Source organism: Raphanus sativus, chromosome 4 (genome assembly GCF_000801105.2).
Source record: "Raphanus sativus cultivar WK10039 chromosome 4, ASM80110v3, whole genome shotgun sequence".
In the NCBI taxonomy this organism is placed as follows: domain Eukaryota; kingdom Viridiplantae; phylum Streptophyta; class Magnoliopsida; order Brassicales; family Brassicaceae; genus Raphanus; species Raphanus sativus.
This window is the reverse complement of record NC_079514.1, coordinates 27,272,683-27,282,668: the sequence shown is the minus strand read 5'-3', so window position 1 is coordinate 27,282,668 and position 9,986 is coordinate 27,272,683.

Genomic DNA, 9,986 nt, shown 5'->3' with positions numbered 1-9,986 from the left:
ACTCTCCTGGGTGGGTGGCGGTGGGTTTTGGTAAGCTGAGTTGCCGTAGTTCCTTATGTTAGTGAAGGGTTTCTGATACTGTGAACTCTGGCTGTAGTTACTCTTCTGACCATTGCCAAAGAAGTTTCTGTTTCCACTCTGGTTTCCATATCTCTGAAATCCAGTACCTTCAATGTAGTTCACATCTTCCTCTGTATCATCCTCTCTAGCCTCTCCTTCTTCAGCTGAGCAGACTGGTTGCCCCAGAAATGCGTGTAAAGCATCTATCTTGGCTCTGACTTCATTCATCTGGTCTTCACCGATGGCTGCAACCGATTTCTTCTTGTCAGAGTCAGTGTTCTTGGTGCTGCTGCTGTTGGCTAGGTTCTCAATAAGTCTCACAGCCTCTATTGGATTCCTAGTGTTGAAGTTCCCCTCACTAGCAGTACAAGAGCCATCTGATACCTAAAGGCGATACCTCTGTAAAAAGTGCTTAACAGCTGCACTTCATTGAATCCATGGTGTGGACAGTCTCGCTGGAAGAACTTGAATCTGATCCACGCGTCTTTAAATGTATCACTAAGCTTTTGCGCGAAAGTGGCTATTTTGCTCCTTAAGTCATCAGCGCGTGCCTCATCAAAGAAATTACGCAAGAAGGCGTTCTTGATGTCGGCCCAGGATGTCAGTGATCCTGTAGGTAGCTGCTTGAGCCAGTCCGAAGCTTCTCCAATAAGTGAGTATTTGAAGAGCTTGCAGAGTAGGTAGTCCTCGGGGACTCCATCCATACGAATAGCAAGATCCTCGAACCTCTCCAGATGGTCCATAGGATGCTCGTGTGATTGCCCAGAATAAGGTATCCGAGACACGAGAGAGTAGTGCTGAGGCTTGAGCTCGAAGTTCGGCTTCTGAATCTCTGGAAGTCGAATAGCTGATATGTTGGTGTAGTACTCGTCTGGACGGTTATAGTCTACCAACGATCGTGTTTGAGCTTCTCCTGTAGCCTCGGCTTCAGTTTCAGGGATTATGTTTCCCTGTGCATCTAGCTTCTGACCTGTTGCATTACGCAGATGACCATCTTGGTCATACAGGTTTCCATTCTCGCCCTGCGTGAGAATGACAATCGCGACCATGCTTCGCGGAGTAGTGTCGATCGATATACGGTTAGAAGAATTGATCGATGTTGATCGGTGAACGGTATCGGTCGACGGTGCTGTCTGAGTGTCGGTTGACTGTTGAACGTGAGTATCAGTCGACGGTAATGCGGTTCTGTCGATCGATGCGGAGCGTAGGTCTTTGCGGATTGAGCGTTTCAAGTATGCAGGATCCTCTGAGAATAATAGTTGATTTCCCTTGTTGCTTCTGGTACTGCTGGGCATGTACCTGAAAAGACAAGAAAAATTTTAAATAAAAAAGGGGGTAAAAGAAAAACCTAAGAATAATAAGATTAAATCTAATGGCGATCAAAGCTCCATAGCAACGGCGCCAAATTTGATAGTGCTCAAATTACCCAGTAGAGCTTACTCTCTCAAATAAGAGGTACATCTGAGCAAGGAAGTTGCTCTAACTAACAATATGAAGAGTTGTTTAAATGGGATAAAGAGTGCTAGACATAGGGTTTCTATTCAGGAATGGAAATTATAATCTCTATAAATGCTTTAATAAGTTGCTTGCATGATACTATAGATCTCAGCCGCTTAACATATGTGAATTAATCACTGGTTAAAATATCTAGATCTCTGGCCACACCTTTCGCATGATGACACAGAAAAAGAGTCTGTCGATATCCTTTTGAGATATCGCGCGATACACCTTTCGCGGCGCCGATCGATTTACCAGTAGGGTATGTGGGAACCGAAATTCGCACTGTCGATTTTTATTAAGTAAATCGGAGGAAAGCTAAGTAAACCTAACTTTCCCTGAAGGTCCGGATTCTCTGCGACAACCAACGACAAGTGATCAAATAAATGCGGAAAGTTTTTATTAAGATTTGAGACTGGACCTTAAGGAAGGCTGCCTACGTACCCCTTTCGAGGATCAAGTCGGACGTAGTTCAGTTGGAGTTGTTTGAACAAGAGATCGAACTGCCTGGCGGAGTTCGTCTAGTACGAGCGTTAGTCATAGAAACGGGCATGTCGAGAATAATGCCTAGGGTTTCTATGTGCGGAACTCTAAGTACAACAAGGGTTGAGTTAAGAGTTGGGACTGGACCTTGAGAAAGGCTGCCTACGTACCCCTTTCGAGGATCAAGTCGGACGTAGTTCAGTTAGAAAGATTTGAACAAGAGATCGAACTGCCTCGGCGGAGTTCGTCTAGTATGAGCGTTGGACATTGAAACAGGCATGTCGAGATTAATGCCTAGGGTTTCTATGTGCGGAACTCTAAGTAAAGCTTAATCGTTGGATCTTTCCGAGAGGAGTAGAGATATGCTAACGTGACGGAAATAGGACAGGGGCGGCCGGACGTTCTAGGTCCTGCCTTGCTAGTCTGGCCACCTAAGTCCTACATTCTCTAAGCTAGCAGGAATTCTCTAAGTCTAAATCTCGGATCTGCCCTAATTTTCGGATTTGCTCTCTCTCTTCATGATTTTTGCTCTGCCCTTCTTCCTCTCCCAAAGCTCCTTTATATACTCCTTCTTATGACGGTCTATTCTCCTTCTGGGCCGCAAGGCGGGCTTCTTTCCATTTTCGTCGGCCTCCACGTTTATCGGGAAACTTGACATTTATCTTCGGGAAACTTGACATTTATCCTTCCGTCGATTTAGCATTCATCTTGTTACGTAAAGATAAACGTAAATCGTCGTATCTATCTCAGATAATCGTAGACAGACTGTCCGATCGCGTTTGGTCCCTTTCAGGCCGTCTCTAGGACTTTCGTTGTTTTCTACGATTTCTTTGGAAGTTCTTCGTTCGTTCGTAGAGTTGAGACGAGTGGTGTCTTAAGATGACCATCGCTGTTTCGTACGAAGAACTAAGATCTTCCTTCCCGTCGATATCTTACGAGTTTCCGAAATGTTTCCGACGGTCTTATATTGGAGTAAGAACCGGAGTTTCGTACGCGGAATCTCGATGATTCGTCCTGCGAGGACTTGGGAAAGACTCGAAGTACAGACTTCTGATTGCCGGGGACTGGGATTCGTGTACCGAAGATTGTTGTCCGAAGACCCAAGCCAGCACGGGGCTAGCCGCCCGGCGACCACGGCCAGCACGGGCGGTAGCCGCCGGCGGCCACGGCCAGCACGTGTAAATGAGCTTCCATGGCCTGTCTAGAAGCCACTGCAAGAAGAATTCAACAAGGACAGCAACAACTTGGAGTTAGAACAGTTACCTTAAGTGGGGAAGCTATGGATCAGCCCAAGGCGTGGAGTTAGAACAGTTACCTTCTGGTTGGGAAGCTATGGATCAGCTTCTACATGAAGTTAGAACAGTTACCTTCAGTTGGGAAGCTATGAATCAGCCCATAGCATGTGTGCTTGTACCTGGTTGATGAAGCTTGTGGTCTCAAGGCATTGGTGATCATCATTGGTTCTCATCTTCCAAGCTTGACCACATACTCTCATTCTCAGGTCAAGCTTGAGGAGGGGTGTTAATATGAGAAGCCAATGTCCATTCTTCTTATGCAAGGGAAGTACCTAAAAATATATTTATTCTTGTATGAATAGGTTTGCCCCTTGAGAATTGATGCATGTGTGTGTGCATTGTTTGAATCAGGTACTTGGAGCTCATAATGGAGAGTCTGGTCGTGGATCAAACCCTTTGATGATGGCAAGAGGTCAGAAGAAGGGGGGAGACAAAGAACCAGCCACATGGAGAGTTCCAAGCAGTTTTGAGTGTGAAGCAAGGAAGGCATTGGTGCCTGCTTGCCATTGAAGTAAGGCCATGATCCAGGGTTTATGAGTCCCTAAACTTGATCCTAAGACTCATAAACCCACTGGCCAATCCCTAGGCTGAGGGTAGTTGCACTCTTTTTCCCTAAGTGATGGTTTTATCCCATGAGGTTTTCCACACTTAGGTTTTTAATGAGGCAAGTGCTCTCAGTTCCAAGCTTGCCCAAGGATCTCCTATGGTCAAGCTTGAGGGGAAGTGTTGAAATAAAGAAAGGAATGACCAGAAGAAGAAGCTGGTTGATGATCTAAAGAGAATTCACCAAGAGAAGCCAATTTGGTTCTGATTGTGCAGTCTTGCTCCACAAGCTACTATCTTGACCTAACTTACCTTTCAAGGCAAGAAAGGAGTTTGGAGACTTAATATGGACGTGGGAAACACTGAGATGTCAAGGAAACATGTTTGAATTAAAATAAGAGAGCCTGGTTTGAATTTGAAAAGAAGAAGTCACATGTTGCTTAAGAGAAGCAGCTGGACTTGTCACTTTCACTCAACCAGGCTGTGTAAACCTCTCTCCTGTCACTCTCACTCTCTCTGGTCGAGATTCACCTTTGCTACATCCTTCTGGCTTCATCAGAAACCCCACAATAATATTTGTTTAGTCATTCCCTTGTTTAATCATTGTTTATTGTAAGTGATTGTCTATTTAAAGACTTCACCACCTCTTGTAACATTCATTCAGTATCAATACAAGTTTCTCTAGTCTAATTTCGTGGCTCTCTCTCCCTTTCTTGTGTTTAAACAATATTCACAATGTAAGGAGTTTAGAGTTATGGTTTAGAGGCTGCCTTAACTCTCTTTCTCTTAAGGCAGCCTAATACTTGTAAAACTCACTCTAAACTCTTCTTTATGTTCTGTTCATCTCTAGCTTACTGATTCTAACTCCTTGTAGCTTAAGTACACAAACCATCAGTGTTGTGATACTCCACAAGGATAGATTCAAACTAGAGTCTTTAATCTGCTCTTAGTTTAATTATAGTGTTCTTATATTAATCTCACAGCCACTTAATCTTTCTAGATTCAGATGGTTGTGTAGATTATTTTGCTGAGAGGATTCAATCACAAGTTGATTGTCTCTTCCATTATTAAAGAGTGAGTTCATGTTCTTAGCTATTCATAGCTTTTCCAACAGCACGGGGCTAGCCGCCCGGCGGCCACGGCCAGCACGGGTGCTAGCCGCCCGGCGGCCACGGCCAGCACGGGCGCTAGCCGCCGGCGGCCACGGCCAGCACGGGGCTAGCCGCCCGGCGGCCACGGCCAGCACGGGCGCTAGCCGCCGGCGGCCACGGCCAGCACGGGGGCTAGCCGCCCGGCGGACAGGACCAGCACGTGCGTCTCGACGAGGGCTTCGATTTGATATCTAGATCGTTTTCTGAGTCCTCACGGTTTGAGAGAACGGGCTCTTCGAAGTTTTCCGGCGGCCAAGACCAGCATTGGCGCTAGCCGCCCGGCGGTCAGGACCAGCACGGGCGCTAGCCGCCGGCGGCCAGGACCAGCACGTGCGTCTCGACGAGGGCTTCGATTTGATATCTTGATCGTTCTCTGGGTCCTCACGGTTTGAGAGAACGGGCTCTTTGAAGTTTAAAGGCGGATTCCTTGTCGTTCGGCCTGTCCAAACTTAGATTACTTCTCGTTTCTTCTGTATACTTTCGTATGGTCGTGTCATATCAGCTACGGACCTAATGTATCTCGGTTCTTCTTGATTGTGTCATTGAAGTTTAACGAATAAACCTGAGTTGGTTTTCTCGTAAAGTTTATCGTGTAAAACAAGAACAATCGACTTTAACATAGGTTTTTTTCAAGCTGTACGACTTGCTTTGCTTTTGACGCTTGTTTTATGGAAAGTCCGCGCATGATAAATATTTTTAGCCGTTGATTTCGAGATAACCGTTTTTGACCCCAACAGTTAGCCCCCCAGCCTGTAAGACGCGGAGACGATCTTGCGGGCGGAAGATTATGAGTTGAAAATCGAAATTTTTGGCTAATAGTATTTTATTGCGGAAATCCACATCACCTTTGATTGGCGATCTCGAACGTGATGTCGGGAAGACCGTGAGTTCGTTGCTCAACTTCGACTCGATTCTCGCTGGTCTGAAATCCGTGTGCACCCTTGTCCTGGATTCGGAGGGTTCGGAGGACCAGGACCACGCAGTCAAGAATTGCGAAGCCGGCGCATATAAGACATGCAGCGGTGGTGCGACCAATGGAGGCGACGGTGAGACCGTTCCTACTTTGGGTGAGTTTCGAGGATGAAGATAATGCTCCGGGGAGCGTCTTGGTTTATCAATCCCTTTAGAGATTTTTATTTTGATTGCGTTTCGGCCGAAAAGTGGTCATGATGTACATTTGTGGGACTGGCCGTTGGTGGCTTCAAATCCCGACCTTTTTCAGGGCACCTGTTGAACTCTGCGGCTCAATCCTTATAAAATATTAATATTGCGTTTTTAGAACTTCTCTCTATCGAAGTTAGAGGGACAGGGTGTGAGTTGTCGTCTCATTCCTGCCTCCCTGATGATCACCGTATCCGTCGTTTGTACAAAGCGAGATTTTCCTGCGGTTTACGATTTACGCGAAAATTCGTGGAAACGTACAGACTTAAGTGAAGAGACAAGTTTTGAGATCTCGCGTCGTTGACGCTATGCCTATGAGATGTTAAGATACCAGCAAGGCTGGGTTTAGGGCAAGACCTAGGTTTACTCTCAGACTGAGGCTATGCGATGACAAATAGGCTTTCGTTTTGCCTGTTTGTGATTTTAACCTGATTCGTACCGTCTTAAAATCCGCGAAGTGGTATCGGCTTATATGATTTGTCTGGGCACGAATCGAGCTACTTCCTTTACGAAGTGCTGAACCAAATTTGGATTTTTTGTATAGCGCGCTATGGGATCCTTGTCGGATGTAAAAGAGCCTACCCTTAGGTGGCTTGTCTGTTTAGGACGTTAGAGTTCGTTTGTTGTGATCAGCAACAACGAAATGATGCCGTTTTGAAGGCGTATGAATTTGTTATCGAAAAATGTTTATCCGAGCACGAAGAGTCTGTCGATATCCTTTTGAGATATCGCGCGATACACCTTTCGCGGCGCCGATCGATTTACCAGTAGGGTATGTGGGAACCGAAATTCGCACTGTCGATTTTTTATTAAGTAAATCGGAGGAAAGCTAAGTAAACCTAACTTTCCCTGAAAGTCCGGATTCTCTGCGACAACCAACGACAAGTGATCAAATAAATGCGGAAAGTTTTTATTAAGATTTGAGACTGGACCTTAAGGAAGGCTGCCTACGTACCCCTTTCGAGGATCAAGTCGGACGTAGTTCAGTTGGAGTTGTTTGAACAAGAGATCGAACTGCCTGGCGGAGTTCGTCTAGTACGAGTGTTAGTCATAGAAACGGGCATGTCGAGAATAATGCCTAGGGTTTCTATGTGCGGAACTCTAAGTACAACAAGGGTTGAGTTAAGAGTTGGGACTGGACCTTGAGAAAGGCTGCCTACGTACCCCTTTCGAGGATCAAGTCGGACGTAGTTCAGTTAGAAAGATTTGAACAAGAGATCGAACTGCCTCGGCGGAGTTCGTCTAGTATGAGCGTTGGACATTGAAAACAGGCATGTCGAGATTAATGCCTAGGGTTTCTATGTGCGGAACTCTAAGTAAAGCTTAATCGTTGGATCTTTCCGAGAGGAGTAGAGATATGCTAACGTGACGGAAATAGGACAGGGGCCGGACGTTCTAGGTCCTGCCTTGCTAGTCTGGCCACCTAAGTCCTACATTCTCTAAGCTAGCAGGAATTCTCTAAGTCTAAATCTCGGATCTGCCCTAATTTTCGGATTTGCTCTCTCTCTTCATGATTTTTGCTCTGCCCTTCTTCCTCTCCCAAAGCTCCTTTATATACTCCTTCTTATGACGGTCTATTCTCCTTCTGGGCCGCAAGGCGGGATTTTTTCCATTTTCGTCGGCCTCCACGTTTATCGGGAAACTTGACATTTATCTTCGGGAAACTTGACATTTATCTTCGGGAAACTTGACATTTATCCTTCCGTCGATTTAGCATTCATCTTGTTACGTAAAGATAAACGTAAATCGTCGTATCTATCTCAGATAATCGTAGACAGACTGTCCGATCGCGTTTGGTCCCTTTCAGGCCGTCTCTAGGACTTCCGTCGTTTTCTACGATTTCTTTGGAAGTTCTTCGTTCGTTCGTAGAGTTGAGACGAGTGGTGTCTTAAGATGATCATCGCTGTTTCGTACGAAGAACTAAGATCTTCCTTCCCGTCGATATCTTACGAGTTTCCGAAATGTTTTCGACGGTCTTAGATTGGAGTAAGAACCGGAGTTTCGTACGCGGAATCTCGATGATTCGTCCTGCGAGGACTTGGGAAAGACTCGAAGTACAGACTTCTGATTGCCGGGGACTGGGATTCGTGTACCGAAGATTGTTGTCCGAAGACCCAAGCCAGCACGGGGCTAGCCGCCCGGCGACCACGGCCAGCACGGGCGCTAGCCGCCGGCGGCCACGGCCAGCACGGGGCTAGCCGCCCGGCGGTCACGGCCAGCACGGGGCTAGCCGCCGGCGGCCACGGCCAGCACGGGCGCTAGCCGCCCGGCGGCCACGGCCAGCACGGGCGCTAGCCGCCGGCGGCCACGGCCAGCACGGGGCTAGCCACCCGGCGGCCACGGCCAGCACGGGCGCTAGCCGCCGGCGGCCACGGCCAGCACGGGGGCTAGCCGCCCGGCGGACAGGACCAGCACGTGCGTCTCGACGAGGGCTTCGATTTGATATCTAGATCGTTTTCTGAGTCCTCACGGTTTGAGAGAACGGGCTCTTCGAAGTTTTCCGGCGGCCAAGACCAGCACTGGCGCTAGCCGCCCGGCGGTCAGGACCAGCACGGGCGCTAGCCGCCGGCGGCCAGGACCAGCACGTGCGTCTCGACGAGGGCTTCGATTTGATATCTTGATCGTTCTCTGGGTCCTCACGGTTTGAGAGAACGGGCTCTTTGAAGTTTAAAGGCGGATTCCTTGTCGTTCGGCCTGTCCAAACTTAGATTACTTCTCGTTTCTTCCGTATACTTTCGTATGGTCGTGTCATATCAGCTACGGACCTAATGTCTCTCGGTTCTTCTTGATTTTGTCATTGAAGTTTAACGAATAAACCTGAGTTGGTTTTCTCGTAAAGTTTATCGTGTAAAAGAAGAACAATCGACTTTAACATAGGTTTTTTTCAAGCTGTACGACTTGCTTTGCTTTTGACGCTTGTTTTATGGAAAGTCCGCGCACGATAAATATTTTTAGCTGTTGATTTCGAGATAACCGTTTTTGACCCCAACAGGGTATCGATCGACGGCTTCTAGATCTGCCTAGGCGCGAACCGAATATGACCGCGAGGTCTCAAGGAGGAACTGCCGTTCTTCTCAACGGGAAACAGGCATCGCTCAAATGGATAATTCAAGATAATCTAAGATCCTAGTGATCTATGTTCTAGTTAGCTACTCTAAAACAAGCATAGGGTACAATCCATTTGATGAGTATCACAACTTAGCAATTATAGCTTGGGGCTAATCCCACAAACCTATTTAAACCCTAGATCTAACAAGTAGACTACTCAGACATAGCTAAGCAATTCATAATAATAGATAGATGAAAGAATTGCTTAGATAGAATAAAGTAGAAATACAAAAGGAGATGAGAAATCTCTCCAATCTCTCTCAAACAAATAAAACTCTAGTCTCTCTCTCACACTCTCTGCTTTGGTTGTAAAAAGCTTCAAGCTTCAAAGGGTTTCTAAACTTGCCGTCAAAAGCACTTAGCAGGAGTATTTAAGCATTTCCATTAGGATAAAAACTCGTCAGGGGCAATCTCGTAATTTGGTGAAGTCTTGGTGAAGTAGTCGGCTAAACCATTTCGTCCTCGATATCGATCGACAACACTAAATGTGTATCGATCGATTTTAATCTTCTAGTACGCTGATCTTCTCAGCTACATCGATCGACAACTCAGGATGAGTATCGATCGATTGTAATCGCAATGTTGACTTCCGACTTAGTCTTGAATGGTCAACTCGGGTGTATCATCTCTTGTACTCCAAAATGCTCCAATAACATCACTTTCTCACAAAATGCTCCTGAACCTGAAA